The sequence below is a fragment of the Pseudophryne corroboree genome, unplaced genomic scaffold (assembly GCF_028390025.1).
Source record: "Pseudophryne corroboree isolate aPseCor3 unplaced genomic scaffold, aPseCor3.hap2 scaffold_481, whole genome shotgun sequence".
Lineage (NCBI taxonomy): Eukaryota > Metazoa > Chordata > Amphibia > Anura > Myobatrachidae > Pseudophryne > Pseudophryne corroboree.
In genome coordinates this window covers 440,337-459,142 of record NW_026970093.1, presented here as the reverse complement: position 1 = coordinate 459,142, position 18,806 = coordinate 440,337, and the positions used below count along the sequence as shown (strand labels likewise).

General features: G+C 40.4%; 4 non-coding genes across 4 annotated transcripts; all 4 read right to left on the bottom strand.

Moving 5' to 3' along the window:
* Nucleotides 1-17,256: 17,256 nt before the first annotated feature.
* Nucleotides 17,257-17,372, bottom strand: LOC135029179 (U5 spliceosomal RNA). Its single transcript, XR_010225352.1, has one exon. It is a non-coding gene; the product is annotated as a U5 spliceosomal RNA (small nuclear RNA).
* A 275-nt stretch (nucleotides 17,373-17,647) lies between these two features.
* Nucleotides 17,648-17,763, bottom strand: LOC135029169 (U5 spliceosomal RNA). The gene has a single exon (XR_010225342.1). It is a non-coding gene; the product is annotated as a U5 spliceosomal RNA (small nuclear RNA).
* Nucleotides 17,764-18,037: 274 nt separating this feature from the next.
* On the bottom strand, nucleotides 18,038-18,153 carry LOC135029171 (U5 spliceosomal RNA). The gene has a single exon (XR_010225344.1). It is a non-coding gene; the product is annotated as a U5 spliceosomal RNA (small nuclear RNA).
* A 286-nt stretch (nucleotides 18,154-18,439) lies between these two features.
* On the bottom strand, nucleotides 18,440-18,555 carry LOC135029163 (U5 spliceosomal RNA). The gene has a single exon (XR_010225337.1). It is a non-coding gene; the product is annotated as a U5 spliceosomal RNA (small nuclear RNA).
* Nucleotides 18,556-18,806: the final 251 nt, after the last annotated feature.

Genomic DNA, 18,806 nt, shown 5'->3' with positions numbered 1-18,806 from the left:
GCTGGAAGAAACATCTTACAAAAACTCTCCAGGTTATTGACTTTTTAAAGTTTTTCTAGGAAACGTTCTAGATGAATGCTTATTAGTCTTTGTCAGTATGTACTTTTTGCAAAGTGTCTCTGTGGCGCAATCGGTTAGTGTGTTCAGCTATTAATCAAAAGGTTGGTGGTTCAATCCCATCCAGGGACGTAATTGACCTTGTGATCAAATTTTGGTAATATTTAAGTAGACAAGTCATATAGCAGAGGATAGTTTCAATCTGCCTACCTCTGGGTTATGGACCCAGCATGCTTCCATTACAGTACTCTGCTGCACATGTAAGTGCAAGAGATCCTGAAGCACTCACTCATCATGGGAAAGTACCAATGTGTTTCTTCATTGGTTGATGGAAGAAACATCTTACAAAAACTCTCCAGATTATTGACTATTTAAAGTTTTTATAGGAAACGTTCTAGATGAATGCTTATTAGCCTTTGTCAGTATGTACTTTTGCAAAGTTTCGCTGTGGCGCAATCAGTTAGTGTATACGGCTATTAACCAAAAGGTTGGTGGTTCAATCCCACCCAGGGATGTAATTGAACTTATTATCAGATTTTGTTGATCTTTAAGTAGACAAGTCAAAATTTCGAAAACCCCTGCTATGGTGTAGGGTACCTGGCCTTCTCTGATGTAATCAGAGTTAGATTTGATTCATACTGTTAACTGGGTAGTATATCACAAGTTATACGGTGTGATTGGTGTGGCTGGTATGAATCTTGACCTTGGATTAACAAAAATCCTTTCCTCGTACTGTCCGTCTCCTCTGGGCACAGTTTCTCTAACTGAGGTATGGAGGAGGGGCATAGAGGGAGGAGCCAGTGCACACCCAGATCTAAAGTCTTTCTTAAAGTGCCCATGTCTGCTGCGGAGCCCGTCTATCCCCCATGGTCCTTACGGAGTCCCCATCATCCTCTACGGACTACGAGAAAAAAAAATTACCGATAGGTTTAAAATGTTATTTTTTTCTCTGCAACCCACTGCTAAATTGTGCTTCCTAGCTGTTTTTTATAAAATCACTTAATTAAATCTAACTCTGATTACGTCAGAGAAGGCCAGGTACCCTACACCATAAGAGGGGGTTTGAAATTTTGACTTGTCTACTTAAAGATCACCAAAATCTGATGACAAGGTCAATTACATCCCTGGGTGGGATTGAACCACCAACCTTTTGGTTAATAGCCCATGTAAGTGCAAGAAATCCTGAAGCACTCACTCATCATGGGAAAGTACCAATGTGTTTCTTACAAAAATTCTCCAGATTATTGACTTTTTAAAGTTTTTCTAGGAAACGTTCTAGATGAATGATTATTAGCCTTTGTCAGTATTGACTTTTGTGGCAAAACTTGGTTTACCCTGCACCAGACTGGTTATAATTGAATGACTAAATCTCAAACAACCAACTAAACAGAAAAAATATATCAAGCCCAAGTGGGCAACTATTCTGACGTTGGAGGTGCTCCCAGGAATAGTGTACCAGATACAGAATGATTTGGTGGGTGTGGAAGAGCCCACATCTTACCAAATAGAAGAAATTCCTATATTTGGAGCACTCTTTTGATGATTAATGATGTGAAAAAGATGAAAACTGTCTATAATTAAAACTTAGCTTTTATTTATCCAATACTCAACTAAAATAAAATAACAGGGGTATATTAGACGTATCAATTACTTATTCCCCTTTTAAACAGTGGTAAAAATATGAATAATTCAAAAAAGAGCAAATATCATCATCTTAAAATTATTTGTATATTTTGCTCAACAATGGATGATAAGAAAAATGATAGTAATCTATCAAACTTATCCAATGAACAGCAGTAATCACAGAAATTAATGACAAAAAAATGATAGTAATCTATCAAAAATATCCTGTGAGCAGCAGAGATGATATTGGTGATATAATTAATTACACCTTGCAGAAAAATACTGCTGTGTATGTGAGATCAGCTTCTCCCCATATTTCACAGAGTAAATCTGTGTTTTAACATCTCTTCCATGTTAAAGAGAAAATAATATCCATGTCTGTTAGAGAATACATAGTTACAATTGGGTTTTACTGCAACATTCTGTCTCCAAAATGATTCATTTGTATCTTGAATGAAAAACTGACACATTAGTGTTGTTTGTCAGGTATGTAACAAATGCAAATAAAGAAAAAACAAGATTATGCTGGCATGGATAGTAGAAAATTAGATAGTGACACTCTAGTCTGCTAGTCCCATCTGCTGTCTAACCTCATTCATGAGCGGAGGAAAGATGAGAGTAGGACCGTCGACTGTGTCACAGAAAAAAGATAGAACTGGCACACTGGCTAGAGACCCCAACGTGGTGTTAGATGGGCCCTGATGCTTATGAGCCTTGCAGGGTCCTAAATGCGCCACTTGGGTCTGAGCCAGAGTCCGAAAATGAAATAAAAAGGCCCACAGTAATAGACTAAATCACAATTGTGTTAATAACACTGCATCATTTAGCAACATTTATTGTGCAATGAGATTGCACAAAACAGACCTGCTCCTAATAAAAAACATTGCTGTTGCTAGGTAACAATTGATATTATCTTAATAGGCACAAGTTAAAACAAAATCACAGGTGTTTATATCCCCAATAATTGCGCCTTGTTTATTGCCATGTTTTTGTATGCGTTGGTACTTGTTATTTTATCAAAATTACCTGCAGGTAACTGGTCAAGTGTGAGACTGTAACTCTGAGGGCAAAGGATAGTCGGCACTCCAGTTCACTGATCCCATCTGCTGTCTGACCTCATCATTGGAGCGGAGGACAGATGAGAGTGGGATCGTGGGTTGTGCCGTGGAAAGAAAGGCAGCGGACGGCAGCCTGAGAAGCCGTATGTGGTGTTAGGCGGACCCTGTTGCCACTTGCCTTGCAGGGTCCGGATGCGCCACCGGAGACCGGGTGTCTGTCCGTGAAAGTGAAAGTTGACAGGAAGAGAGAGAGTGTGTGGGGAGTGTCGGGTGAGTGAGTCTGACCCGTAGGTTATTGTACATTACCACTCGCGATCTCCCCGAACTCGATGGATCATTGCCGCTCAGCCGTTCTGAATGACTGCTGTTGGTCACGGCTCCTCCTGCAGTGAGGAGTCCGTGCGTGAGGCCGTTAGTTGGACGTACGTTTCACCACCTGGGCTTGCTCACCTGGCAGCCTATGGTGGTGTTCAGATGGTGCATTTAAAAAGGGGATCATCAACCAATCCCTTTCCTGAGTTCTTAATTGCCTAATTATGGCATAGGTTTGTTCAGCGCTTCCATCCACCTGGCTGTGCTTATTCTATTGAAGCTCCATAAGTAATAGTTAATATACGTAGACCACTAATTATGGCATAATTTTTGTTAAACAATTCTATCCACCAGGCAGTGCTTATTCTATTAAACCTCCATAAATGAAAGTTAATATATGTGGATCACAATGGAATCAATTAAAGTAATGTTCAAAGCGTATGGTGTGTTAGATCAAAAATATCGAATAACGGTTTAATTAATAAACAGAATTTTTTTATGGAGGATAATGGTTAATCAAATCACAGTTATATAAGCTGAAAATCCAACAGAAAAATAAGATTAAAGACAATGTGCGTTTTCTAAACATACATTTAACATAATTAGAATCGACAATATGTTTCAGGAGATTTAAGCTATGACATTCTTAATGCAGAAATTAATTGATTAGTAAGAGGAAATATCTCCTGTGATAATACTAATAATAATAGTGATATCAAAATAAAAGTAATAATCATAATAGGGATAATAGGAAATAATAATAAAAAATAATGAAAATAGATATAAACATGACCGACCTGTTAATCAAAATATGCCAGTGACAGAGGTTGGTGACCCAATCGTCGTAAGTAAGATAAAAGTGACTGTAATTTACTAATTAATAGACGGTTATGATAAATAATAAATAAATAAAACTCTATTTAGAGGAACAAATCTTGTTCTGGAGATGGAAATATTGTGCATTATCCTCGCCGAATATTCATCTTTGATAATATAACCTTAAAGTTTAGGCTTTCCCGCCAAAGTCCGTATAGAGTAAAATTATGCACTGATGAATACGAAGTTGAAATTTGGGGAAATACGGAGGAGAGAAAAATGCAAAATAAATAAAAGTAATAATGATAATAATAAAAAATAATAAATAAGAATAAAAATGAGTATAAATTTGAAAATAATAGTAATAATAATGATAAATGTAAATGGGTATGAGATAGGTATAGATAAGACAATAAATATAACTGTAAAATAAAAATAAATATAAAGAATGTAAAAATAAGAATAAATATAAATATAAAATTAGAAATTAAAAATGAAACATGAAAATTAAGGATTAGAGATTATAAAGATAAATATAAATATAAAATTTTTTTTTTTTTATAAAAGGGGGGTGGGGGGGGGCGGGGGTTTGGGAGGGGGGGGGGGGAAATGGGTATGGAGGGACCAGGGGGAAAAAAGCGGGGGAGGGGGGGGGAGGAAAAGGGAGGGGGGGGGGAGGGGGGAAAAAGAGGGGGGAAAGGGGGAGGGGGGGGGGAGGGAAGTGAAAACAAAAGGGGGAGGAGAAAAGGGGGGTGTAATTGAGGGAAGGGAAAATTGGAAGGGGAGGGGGAAGGGATGACAGAATGGTGAAAAAAAGGGTTAAATAATGGGAAATGGGTGACTACAGTGCAGGGGAGGCTTGTTTGGTTGTTGTGTATCATTAGTGTTGGTGCTCTGTATTGTGAATGTTATGAAACCTGATTGTGTAGAAATTGACTGCAGGTGATTAATTTAGGTTCTATGTGTAGGTCTGCTCGAAAAATCATCGAGCAGATGTAATTGTGACCTGATGGTTGTGGTATCAGAGATGAAAAATATGTGAATAAAAGTGACAAAATTGAAAAAAGTGACATTAAACACAAAATTAAAAGTGCACATGTGAGAAAACACAAAACAAATGTTTGTGGGTGATAAAGATGTTACCTTGATAGGTAATGTCAAAAAGTGTACCTAGTTGTTGTTCAAAACGGTCTAAAGAGTGTGTATATTCAAATAATAAGAATACTAGTGAGTACAGAATGTGTAAGAATTATAGAAATAAAAATAATGATAATAATAGAACTGGTGAAAAGTGGGGAGGAAAGGGAAAGGACGGTGAGTCAAGGAGGACACCAAGGGGGGAGTAGGTTAAAAATTGGGGTAATAGTTGTATATTGTTGAAATATACTGGTGATTTAATTTGCTATTGCAATTATTATGTTGATACATCTAATGAAAAGTGGCCTGATACACAGCATGTAATGAAAATAGGTCTTGCAGGCCGGGGTAGCACGAATTTGTTGGAGCCTAAGGAAAGGTTGAGTTAAGAAAGGGGAAAGAGAGAAAGAGAGAGAGCGCATACATTGGCGCCATCGAGATCTAAATGGCGTGTCTCAATATCACATGTAAATAATCATCATAGGAACACCGTATAGTTTATGTGTTCGTTGAGACCTGATGGAGCTAAACTTCCCAATAGGTAGGTCCACTGGCTCTCCTTTTTGAGTAGTTCCTGCATTACATCGCCCCCTCTGATTCCAAGTTTGACCTTTTCCAGGCCAAAAGCTTGCATTCGATGGGTGTTGTCATTATGGTGGAGATGAAAATGTCTGGCCACCGTGGTTATTTGTCGGAAGTTCTGCATATCCCTATCCACGTTTCGGATTGTTCCTGCATGTTCCAAAATCCGTTGTTTAAACATCCGTGTGGTTATTCCCACATATCTTTTGCCACACAGGCACTGTAGGCAATACACCACATTGGTTGTTTTGCAGTTGAAGTAATCGGAGATCCTGTGTTGGTTACCAAATTTGTCTGTGATTTCTTGTGTTGGCTTCATATAGTCACAGGCCCTGCAGGTCCCACAAGGGTATGTGCCTCTTACTGAAGGAGAGACGGAAGGGAGTCGTTGGTAATGACTTTGTACCCAATAGTCCTTTAGGTTGGGTGACCTTCTCCAGCTCATCGAGACCTTGTCTCCCAGGCTAGTTGCTAGGTCTGAGTCAGACAACAGAACATGCCAGTGTTTTTGTATACCTTCTTTAAGTTGTCTCCACTCCTGACAGAAGTCTCCCACAAATCTCAGGTCATCTTGATCCTTCACTTTCTTTTCTTGGAAGATGAGGGAATTCCTAGTTGTTTTCAAAAGGGAGTTCCGTGCCTTTTTAATGGATCTATTGCTGTAGCCTCGTTCCTTGAGACGGGCCGCTACCTCCTCACTTTTGTGTCGGTAGGTTGCCTCATCCGAACAGTTCCTCTTTAATCTTAGGAACTCCCCTTTGGGGATGTTCGCCTCCTGTTAGTGCTTCATCTACACGTTATAGCCCTGAATTTTCCAATGCCTAGCTCTTTGCAAAAGAGAGATATTGGCAAGGAAAAGCTGTATTGTACCTTTGCATTTTTCTCCCAAACGAAAGACACTAGAATGAAAATTTTAAAGCCTCCTGTTAGTGCTTCATCTACACGTTATAGCCCTGAATTTTCCAATGCCTATCTCTTTGCAAAAGAGAGATATCGGCAAGGAAAAGCTGTAATGTACCTTTGCATTTTTCTCCCAAACGAAGGACACTAGAATGAAAATTTTAAAGCCTCCTGTTAGTGCTTCATCTACACGTTATAGCCCTGAATTTTCAAATGCCTATCTCTTTGCAAAAGAGAGATATCGGCAAGGAAAAGCTGTATTGTACCTTTGCATTTTTCTCCCAAACGAAAGACACTAGAATGAAAATTTTAAAGCCTCCTGTTAGTGCTTCATCTAAACGTTATAGCCCTGAATTTTCCAATGCCTATCTCTTTGCAAAAGAGAGATATCGGCAAGGAAAAACTGTATTGTACCTTTGCATTTTTCTCCCAAACGAAAGACACTAGAATGAAAATTTTAAAGCCTCCTGTTAGTGCTTCATCTACACGTTATAGCCCTGAATTTTCCAATGCCTAGCTCTTTGCAAAAGAGAGATATTGGCAAGGAAAAGCTGTATTGTACCTTTGCATTTTTCTCCCAAACGAAAGACACTAGAATGAAAATTTTAAAGTCTACTGTTAGTGCTTCATCTACACGTTATAGCCCTGAATTTTCCAATGCCTAGCTCTTTGCAAAAGAGAGATATTGGCAAGGAAAAGCTGTATTGTACCTTTGCATTTTTCTCCCAAACGAAAGACACTAGAATGAAAATTTTAAAGACTCCTGTTAGTGCTTCATCTACACGATATAGCCCTGAATTTTCCAATGCCTATCTCTTTGCAAAAGAGAGATATCGGCAAGGAAAAGCTGTATTGTACCTTTGCATTTTTCTCCCAAACGAAGGACACTAGAATGAAAATTTTAAAGCCTCCTGTTAGTGCTTCATCTACACGTTATAGCCCTGAATTTTCCAATGCCTATTTCTTTGCAAAAGAGAGATATCGGCAAGGAAAAGCTGTATTGTACCTTTGCATTTTTCTCCCAAACGAAAGACACTAGAATGAAAATTTTAAAGCCTACTGTTAGTGCTTCATCTACACGTTATAGCCCTGAATTTTCCAATGCCTAGCTCTTTGCAAAAGAGAGATATCGGCAAGGAAAAGCTGTATTGTACCTTTGCATTTTTCTCCCAAACGAAAGACACTAGAATGAAAATTTTAAAGCCTCCTGTTAGTGCTTCATCTACACGTTATAGCCCTGAATTTTCCAATGCCTATCTCTTTGCAAAAGAGAGATATCGGCAAGGAAAAGCTGTATTGTACCTTTGTTTTTTTCTCCCAAACGAAAGACACTAGAATGAAAATTTTAAAGCCTCCTATTAGTGCTTCATCTACACGTTATAGCCCTGAATTTTCCAATGCCTATCTCTTTGCAAAAGAGAGATATCGGCAAGGAAAAGCTGCATTGTACTTTTGCATTTTTCTCCCAAACGAAAGACACTAGAATGAAAATTTTAAAGCCTCCTGTTAGTGCTTCATCTACACGTTATAGCCCTGAATTTTCCAATGCCTAGCTCTTTGCAAAAGAGAGATATTGGCAAGGAAAAGCTGTATTGTACCTTTGCATTTTTCTCCCAAACGAAAGACACTAGAATGAAAATTTAAAAGCCTCCTGTTAGTGCTTCATGTACGCGGTATAGCCCTGAATTTTCCAATGCCTAGCTCTTTGCAAAAGAGAGATATCGGCAAGGAAAAGCTGTATTGTACCTTTGCATTTTTCTCCCAAACGAAAGACACTAGAATGAAAATTTTAAAGCCTCCTGTTAGTGCTTCATCTACACGTTATAGCCCTGAATTTTCCAATGCCTATCTCTTTGCAAAAGAGAGATATCGGCAAGGAAATGCTGTATTGTACCTTTGCATTTTTCTCCCAAACGAAAGACACTAGAATGAAAATTTTAAAGCCTCCTGTTAGTGCTTCATCTACACGTTATAGCCCTGCATTTTCCAATGCCTATCTCTTTGCAAAAGAGAGATATCGGCAAGGAAAAGCTGCATTGTACTTTTGCATTTTTCTCCCAAACGAAAGACACTAGAATGAAAATTTTAAAGCCTCCTGTTAGTGCTTCATCTACACGTTATTGCCCTGAATTTTCCAATGCCTAGCTCTTTGCAAAAGAGAGATATTGGCAAGGAAAAGCTGTATTGTACCTTTGCATTTTTCTCCCAAACGAAAGACACTAGAATGAAAATTTTAAAGCCTCCTGTTAGTGCTTCATCTACACGTTATAGCCCTGAATTTTCCAATGCCTATCTCTTTGCAAAAGAGAGATATCGGCAAGGAAAAACTGTATTGTACCTTTGCATTTTTCTCCCAAACGAAAGACACTAGAATGAAAATTTTAAAGCCTCCTGTTAGTGCTTCATCTACACGTTATAGCCCTGAATTTTCCAATGCCTATCTCTTTGCAAAAGAGAGATATCGGCAAGGAAAAGCTGTATTGTACCTTTGCATTTTTCTCCCAAACGAAGGACACTAGAATGAAAATTTTAAAGCCTCCTATTAGTGCTTCATCTACACGTTATAGCCCTGAATTTTCCAATGCCTATCTCTTTGCAAAAGAGAGATATCGGCAAGGAAAAGCTGTATTGTACCTTTGCATTTTTCTCCCAAACGAAGTACACTAGAATGAAAATGTTAAAGCCTCCTGTTAGTGCTTCATCTAAACGTTATAGCCCTGAATTTTCCAATGCCTATCTCTTTGCAAAAGAGAGATATCGGCAAGGAAAAGCTGTATTGTACCTTTGCATTTTTCTCCCAAACGAAAGACACTAGAATGAAAATTTTAAAGCCTCCTGTTAGTGCTTCATCTACACGTTATAGCCCTGAATTTTCCAATGCCTATCTCTTTGCAAAAGAGAGATATCGGCAAGGAAATGCTGTATTGTACCTTTGCATTTTTCTCCCAAACGAAAGACACTAGAATGAAAATTTTAAAGCCTCCTGTTAGTGCTTCATCTACACGTTATAGCCCTGCATTTTCCAATGCCTATCTCTTTGTAAAAGAGAGATATCGGCAAGGAAAAGCTGCATTGTACTTTTGCATTTTTCTCCCAAACGAAAGACACTAGAATGAAAATTTTAAAGCCTCCTGTTAGTGCTTCATCTACACGTTATAGCCCTGAATTTTCCAATGCCTAGCTCTTTGCAAAAGAGAGATATTGGCAAGGAAAAGCTGTATTGTACCTTTGCATTTTTCTCCCAAACGAAAGACACTAGAATGAAAATTTTAAAGCCTACTGTTAGTGCTTCATCTACACGTTATAGCCCTGAATTTTCCAATGCCTAGCTCTTTGCAAAAGAGAGATATCGGCAAGGAAAAGCTGTATTGTACCTTTGCATTTTTCTCCCAAACGAAAGACACTAGAATGAAAATTTTAAAGCCTCCTGTTAGTGCTTCATCTACACGTTATAGCCCTGAATTTTCCAATGCCTATCTCTTTGCAAAAGAGAGATATCGGCAAGGAAAAGCTGTATTGTACCTTTGCTTTTTTCTCCCAAACGAAAGACACTAGAATGAAAATTTTAAAGCCTCCTATTAGTGCTTCATCTACACGTTATAGCCCTGAATTTTCCAATGCCTATCTCTTTGCAAAAGAGAGATATCGGCAAGGAAAAGCTGCATTGTACTTTTGCATTTTTCTCCCAAACGAAAGACACTAGAATGAAAATTTTAAAGCCTCCTGTTAGTGCTTCATCTACACGTTATAGCCCTGAATTTTCCAATGCCTAGCTCTTTGCAAAAGAGAGATATTGGCAAGGAAAAGCTGTATTGTACCTTTGCATTTTTCTCCCAAACGAAAGACACTAGAATGAAAATTTAAAAGCCTCCTGTTAGTGCTTCATCTACACGGTATAGCCCTGAATTTTCCAATGCCTAGCTCTTTGCAAAAGAGAGATATCGGCAAGGAAAAGCTGTATTGTACCTTTGCATTTTTCTCCCAAACGAAAGACACTAGAATGAAAATTTTAAAGCCTCCTGTTAGTGCTTCATCTACACGTTATAGCCCTGAATTTTCCAATGCCTATCTCTTTGCAATAGAGAGATATCGGCAAGGAAATGCTGTATTGTACCTTTGCATTTTTCTCCCAAACGAAAGACACTAGAATGAAAATTTTAAAGCCTCCTGTTAGTGCTTCATCTACACGTTATAGCCCTGCATTTTCCAATGCCTATCTCTTTGCAAAAGAGAGATATCGGCAAGGAAAAGCTGCATTGTACTTTTGCATTTTTCTCCCAAACGAAAGACACTAGAATGAAAATTTTAAAGCCTCCTGTTAGTGCTTCATCTACACGTTATTGCCCTGAATTTTCCAATGCCTAGCTCTTTGCAAAAGAGAGATATTGGCAAGGAAAAGCTGTATTGTACCTTTGCATTTTTCTCCCAAACGAAAGACACTAGAATGAAAATTTTAAAGCCTCCTGTTAGTGCTTCATCTACACGTTATAGCCCTGAATTTTCCAATGCCTATCTCTTTGCAAAAGAGAGATATCGGCAAGGAAAAACTGTATTGTACCTTTGCATTTTTCTCCCAAACGAAAGACACTAAAATGAAAATTTTAAAGCCTCCTGTTAGTGCTTCATCTACACGTTATAGCCCTGAATTTTCCAATGCCTATCTCTTTGCAAAAGAGAGATATCGGCAAGGAAAAGCTGTATTGTACCTTTGCATTTTTCTCCCAAACGAAGGACACTAGAATGAAAATTTAAAAGCCTCCTGTTAGTGCTTCATCTACACGGTATAGCCCTGAATTTTCCAATGCCTATCTCTTTGCAAAAGAGAGATATCGGCAAGGAAAAGCTGTATTGTACCTTTGCATTTTTCTCCCAAACGAAAGACACTAGAATGAAAATTTTAAAGCCTCCTGTTAGTGCTTCATCTACACGTTATAGCCCTGAATTTTCCAATGCCTAGCTCTTTGCAAAAGAGAGATATTGTGCTTCCTAGCTGTTTTTTATAAAATCACTTAATTAAATCTAACTCTGATTACGTCAGAGAAGGCCAGGTACCCTACACCATAAGAGGGGGTTTGAAATTTTGACTTGTCTACTTAAAGATCACCAAAATCTGATGACAAGGTCAATTACATCCCTGGGTGGGATTGAACCTCCAACCTTTTGGTTAATAGCCCATGTAAGTGCAAGAAATCCTGAAGCACTCACTCATCATGGGGAAAGTACCAATGTGTATCTTGATTATTGACTTTTTAAAGTTTTTCTAGGAAACGTTCTAGATGAATGATTATTAGCCTTTGTCAGTATTGACTTTTGCAAGGTGTCTCTGTGGCGCAATCAGTTAGTGTGTAAGGCTATTAACCAAAAGGTTGGTGGTTCAATCCCACCCAGGGACTTAATTGACCTTGTTATCAGATTTTGGTGATCTTTAAGTAGACAAGTCAAAATTTCAAACCCACTGTTATGGTGTAGGGTACCTGGCCTTCTCTGATGTTTAGATTTGATTCAGTGATTTTATAAAAACAGCTAGGAAGCACAATTTAGCAGTGGGTTGCAGAGAAAAAGAAATATGCTGGCAGAAAAATCCAATTGAGTGATTAAACAGCTCTTCATTTTCTGGCTTTATTTTTATACTAACAAATTTGTTCTCTGAAAAGTGTCCACAAAGCCAAGTCTCTGATTAACACCTTTGTAGGGATGGTTTTTCACCTATTACTAAATTAAACTTGCTTCATTGGAAAGGCAGCAAGATGCATCCTCATTTCAATGTCTACTGAAATAATACAGGTTGACACCAGGAAACATTAACGCCACTGCATCCTTGCTGCTTTCGCATGTGGAAGTCTGTTTAATGTGAAAACAAGGTGATATCTAATTAGCACACAGGTAAGGAATTAAGAAAATCTTTATTTAAGGGTGAAGATGTTTCTCACAAAATCGTTGCCCCAATGCATCATTGAAATTCAAGCTGGAAAGATGATTTTAATATATCACTTGTACATTTTGCATTGCTCTTCTGGTGACAATGTAGTTTGTTTTGTCAATTACCATTTTAATAATCGGGTAAATAAAATTAATTGGATTTTTGAAAGAAAACAATACTGTCAATATACTATTAAAACAAATTAAAATGGTAAAAGTTATTGTACTTTAAGTAAAAATAAAAGAGCAAAAATATCAATCCCAGTTTTTGATTACTTTAATTAACAAAAAAAAATGCACATAGCAGAGGATAGTTTCGATCAATCAACCTCTGGGTTATGGGCCCAGCATGCTTCCATTGCACTACTCTGCTGCTCATGGAAGTGTAAGAGATCCTGAAGACTAAATTGATTAAAGGCCTAAAAGTACTGGACTATAAGGAAAGACTTACTAGGCTGAATATTTATACACTAGAAAAGAGGTGCCTAAGAGGAGATATTATTAATATCTTCAAATATGTAAAGATACATAACAAAGAGTTATCAGAGGAATTATTTATTAAACGAACACGTGGTCACTCGCTGCGACTGGAGGAAAGTTCAGAACGCAATGGAGGAAAGGTTTCTTCACTGTTAGGGCAATCAGGATGTGGAATTCCCTGCCAGGGAAGGTGGTAATGGCGGACTCTGTAATTGGATTTAAAAAAGGAATGGATACATTTCTGAATGAAAAAGCTATCCAAGGTTATAATACTTAAAATATCAACATGGTTAATCCGGGGGTAACATGAGTTATAGTAGCTAACTAGTCATAAAACATTATTCAGCAAGTATGTAGAATCATCACAACTTAAAACAGGTTGAACACGATGGGCAATTTGCCTCTATTCAACCTCAAAAACTATGTTACTATATTACTATGTTATTGTAGTATACAGAACACCACAATGCAATGAGCAGTGATAGTGAGCACTGATGAGGATACTAGAACTGACACTGAGCAGCAAGATGCAGCACTGGACTATTAGTAATGTACTGTAGTATGCTGAGTACCACAATGCAGCACAAGACAATGAGCAGTGATACTGAGCACTGATGAGGATACTACTGAGAACTGACACTGAGCAGGAGAGACACACTACTAGTATTACTGAGCAGCAATAAGTAACCACTGATACTGAGCACTGATATTGAGATTTCCACTGAGAGAACATAGCCACGTCCTCTCCGCTTTCTCTTCAATGCACGAGTAAATATGGCAGCAACGCGCAGCTCTTTATATGGAATCCGAATCTCGCGAGAATCCGACAGCGGGATGATGACATTTTCCCTTGTTCAGGTTTTCCGAGTCAGGCGGGAACAACCGAGCCTGCCTCGGACCAGTGTAAACAACGTGGAGTTCGTGGGGAATTCGGTTCTCGGAGAACCGAACCCGCTCCTCTCTACCTTATACCCATCAATTTTTTTATTTTCAATCTAAGCCCCTGCAGTTTTCTGTAAGCATCTGCTTCGCTATGATGATCAACAAGTCACAAGGGCAAACACTCAGGGTTTGAGGCGTAGATCTTAGGACCAGCTGCTACAAGCATGGCAGAGGTGTCACTATCACTGGTGACACCCAGAGAGGTGGCGAGGGAGATTGTAATGCAGTGCGCGCAGATAAGCAGCGCAATGGTAAAAAGGAGGCATGGTTTCATAGGTAGGGGCGTGGCCTGGTGGCCTGAATCTACATTTTGTTGCTCCGGGTGTCCCGGGGGTTGGGGGCTGCACCCGGGGACTAGTGTGTGAGCGGTGCTGGCTCCTGCACAGTGACAGGGCATGGCCACCCAGCATGACGCCTCCCTTCTTGACCATGCTGTAATTGCAGTCGCACTGCAGTTCAGCGTGATCATAAAAAATGGTGTAGGCTCCTGCTGGTGCAGACTGTATGTGCGCGCAGGAAGCCGCCACCATTTTTGTGATCACAGCGGCTGAATGTGATGTCATACAGCCGCTGTGACCACGCCCCCTGTGTCTCCTCCGTTGCAGACCCCATTTTGAAGCCTTGCCCCCGCACCGCTCCATCCCTGACTTGGAAATGGAGTGTTGCTGACCCACCTCTCCCCCCCTTCCCCACCCCGATTGACAGGCAGAGGCGATCACATTCTCTGCGGGGTGCCGCAGAAAATGCAGGCACATGCGTATGCTCTTAGCAATTTTTGCAGTTGGATCGCTTATTGCGATTGCAATCCAACCTGAATCAGGCCCTATTACCTATCACAATGCGCTGCGGGCAGTACAAAATTGGGTTAATATAGGAGAAAAACCCCCAGACCTGTGCTCCTTAACTGTACCTGGTGGCTAGTGGAGCGGCTGCCCAGTAATCAGTGTCCACCGCAGTGCGCACACGGCCCACCCCCTACGGCCTCGCTCCCCTTCATCAGCGGCCTCGTGATCCGGAAGGGTGGTGTGTGTGTGACTGACCTTAGGATGAAACCGGAGCCTCCGCTGCAGTGACCCAGCAACCAGGGCACGGGAGTATACAGCGCCGCTGGGAGTGATGAAGCTGCAGTAAAGATGTCTATTAGACCTAGCCTGCTGCAGCCCTTGTAGATTCTCATAAAACAAGTTCTTCTTTTCTTGTCAAAATTAATAGCTAAGAATAGGCTGCCTGAGGCAGGCCCCTGTTAATTGGCCTGCTACTGAAGGCACCAACTACAAACTGAGCTCCCTGTTCATGGAAGCGGGGTTATAGAGGAGAATGCACTGAGCTTCTTGGGAACAGTCAAAAGCTTTGAGCCGGTTGGTGCCTCAGATCAAGATCCTACTCTACACCCCAATGTGAATCCTTGTGGAGTCCAGTGTACCCCACAGAAGAAATTAATGTGTCACACCCATTGGCAGCAACCTTAGAATAGCTGCTGACGGGCACAATTGAGAAAGGAAGGGGGGGGGGACATTTGAATCCAGCACATAGATGCAATTCAAATATGTAATTTGTACCTTCCTATTTTAAAATATAATGGATGAACCTCACCCTGTGAGAACAATCTTCATGATCAAGAGATCTAATATGTAAAATAAGTATGAGTTGGGATAGGGCTGGGGAGGGTGGCAGCTCGGGCAGCCCCTCCCCCGTCAAGTTAAGGAGATTCAACTGAGGAAGCACAAGGGAACTCTCGTCTGGGGACAACAACTGCAGGGAGACCACATCTTTTCAGATGAACATGGGAGGGCGGAAGGCTGCCTAATACTGAAGCACCATCAAATATCAAACCATATCCAACAACTAGTACAAGCATTCCTGGGGGAAGGTCTGCAGCAGACGGATTTGCATACGGTGATGTCATCCAAGCAGTGGGCCAAAGTTGGCTGGAACCCTCATCTGCATATAAAAAGAGAAAAGGGGCATGCAGGGCATGGCGGCCTTTTGCAGTGCTTGGATGACCCCTAGTTCGCATTAAACACCCCCACCCTCCTTTGGTGTGGGGCTCATGTTGGCCATGCCCCATCCCCTGAAGCATTCATGCTGATTTCTTGCAGCAGCTGGGCACTGTAACAGCTCCAGAGCTGCTCTGTAAGGCAAGTAAAAGGGTGTGGGCCCTGCAGCACCACCTGTAGTTCGCATTGTGCGTTGGAAGGCACAAAGTAAGCAGACGGGAGGAGAAGTCAGGATAGTACACAAGGGCATCCTTTTCTCTTAGTCCGTAGAGGATGCTGGGGTCACATTAAGAACCATGGGGTATAGACGGGATCCGCAAGAGACATGGGCACTTTAAGACTTTCAAAGGGTGTGAACTGGCTCCTCCCTCTATGCCCCTCCTCCAGACTCCAGTTATAGGAACTGTGCCCAGGGAGACGGACATTTCGAGGAAAGGATTTATTGTTAAACTAAGGTGAGCATCTTACCAGCTCACACCTTAAGCATGCCGCAGAACGTGGCATTCAACAGAACACAAGCCAACGGCATGAACAATTGCAGCAAAAAGCTGACCAGAACCGTAACACAACATGTGTATAACCACAAGTAATAACTGCAGACACAGTATGGACTGGGACGGGTGCCCAGCATCCTCTACGTACTAAGAGAAAAGGATTTACCGGTAGGTATTAAAATCCTATTTTCTCATACGACCTAGAGGATGCTGGGGTCACATTAAGAACCATGGGGTTATACCAAAGCTCTTGAACGGGTGGGAGAGTGCGTACGACTCTGCAGCACCGAATGACCCAACTTGAGGTTATCATCAGCCAAGGTATCAAACTTGTAAAACTTAGCAAAAGTGTTTACTAAATAGCTGCTCGGCAAAGTTGCAATGCCGAGACTCCCCGACCAGCTGCCCAGGATGAACCCACCTTTCTAGTAGAATGGGTCTTCACCTAATTCAGTAACGGCAATCCTGCCGTGGAATGAGCATGCTGAATCTTACCACAGATCCAGCGCATAATGGTCTGCATGGAAGCAGGACACTCAATCATGTTGGGAGCATACAGGACAAACAGAGCCTCTGTTTTCCTAATCTGAACCGTTCTGGTGACATAAATTTTCAAAGTTCTGACCACAGCCAGAGACTTTGACTCAACGAAGGTGTCAGTGGCCAAAGGCACCATGTGGAAAGATGAACCACCTTCGGCAGAAATTGTTGACGTGTCCTCAATTCTGCTCTATCTTCATGAAAGATCAAATAAAGGCTCTTGTGATACTGCATGGTTTGTACTGTTTTCCATGTGCTCCCAGATCTTTCAAGCAAGTAGCATGGTCAAGAAAGTTCTGTTTGAAAAGAAACAAACATTTACTGTCATTGTTATGCAAATAAACTTACATTAAAGCTAACAAGAAAGCACACTCGTTCTGTCTTTAAACTGATAAAAGAAACCCCAATAATATGGGGCATGCAAAAATTGAGATAAAACTCAGTTTTGCTCCTCTCCACGGAAATCTTTAATAAAAGGCGAAATATTTGTTAGTTCTGAAGAGAAACCAGAGCATGACCAAGATTCCACCTGTCGCCTGAGTGCCATGCCAGCAGTTCTCATTCAGCTCAAAGTGAGCACCCAATTTGAATGAAAGAAAGCAGATTTCTCACCAGGCTTCCCCTTGCTATAAACATGGTTTGTACTCTTTTCCATGTGCTCCCAGATCTTTCAAACAATTAGTGTGGTCAAGAAAGTTCTGTTTGAAAAGAAACAAACATTTACTGTCATTTCTATGCAAATGAGCTTACATTAAAGCACACTCGTTCTATCTTTAAACCAATAAAATAAAACCCCAATAAGATGGGGCATGCAAAAATTGAGATAAAACTCAGTTTTGCTCCTCTCCACGGAAATCTTTAGTAAAAGGCGAAAGATTTGTTCGTTCTGAAGAGAAACCACAGCATGACCAAGATTCTACCTGTCGCCTGAGTGCCATGCCAGCAGTCCTCATTCAGCTCAAAGTGAGCACCCAATTTGAAAGAAAGAAAGCAGATTTCTCACCAGGCTTCCCCTTGCTATAAACATGGTTTGTACTCTTTTCCATGTGCTCCCAGATCTTTCAAGCAATTAGTATAGTCAAGAAAGTTCTGTTTGAAAAGAAACAAACATTTACTGTCATTTCTACGCAAATGAGCTTACATTAAAGCACACTCGTTCTATCTTTAAACTGATAAAAGAAACCCCAATAAGACGGGGCATGCAAAAATTGAGATAAAACTCAGTTTTGCTCCTCTCCATGGAAATCTTTAGTAAAAGGCGAAAGATTTGTTCGTTCTGAAGAGAAACCAGAGCATGACCAAGATTCCACCTGTCGCCTGAGTGCCGTGCCAGCAGTCCTCATTCAGCTCAAAGTGAGCACCCAATTTGAAAGAAAGAAAGCAGATTTCTCACCAGGCTTCCCCTTGCTATAAGCATGGTTTGTACTCTTTTCCATGTGCTCCCAGATCTTTCAAGCAATTAGTATGGTCAAGAAAGTTCTGCTTGAAAAGAAACAGACATTTATTGTCATTGTTATGCAAATAAACTTACATTAAAGCTAACAAGAAAGCAAACTCGTTCTGTCTTTAATCCGATAAAAGAAACCCCAATAATATCGGGCATGCAAAAATTGAGATAAAACTCAGTTTTGCTCCTCTCCACGGAAATCTTTAGTAAAAGGCGAAAGATTTGTTCGTTCTGAAGAGAAACCAGAGCATGACCAAGATTCCACCTGTCGCCTGAGTGCCGTGCCAGCAGTCCTTATTCAGATCAAAGTGAGCGCCCAATTTGAAAGAAAGCAGATTTCTCACCTGTCTTCTCCTTGCTATAAGCATGGTTTGTACTGTATTCCATGTGCTCCCAGATCTTTCAAGCAAGTAGCATGGTCAAGAAAGTTCTGTTTGAAAAGAAACAAACATTTACTGTCATTTCTATGCAAATGAGCTTACATTAAAGCACACTCATTCTA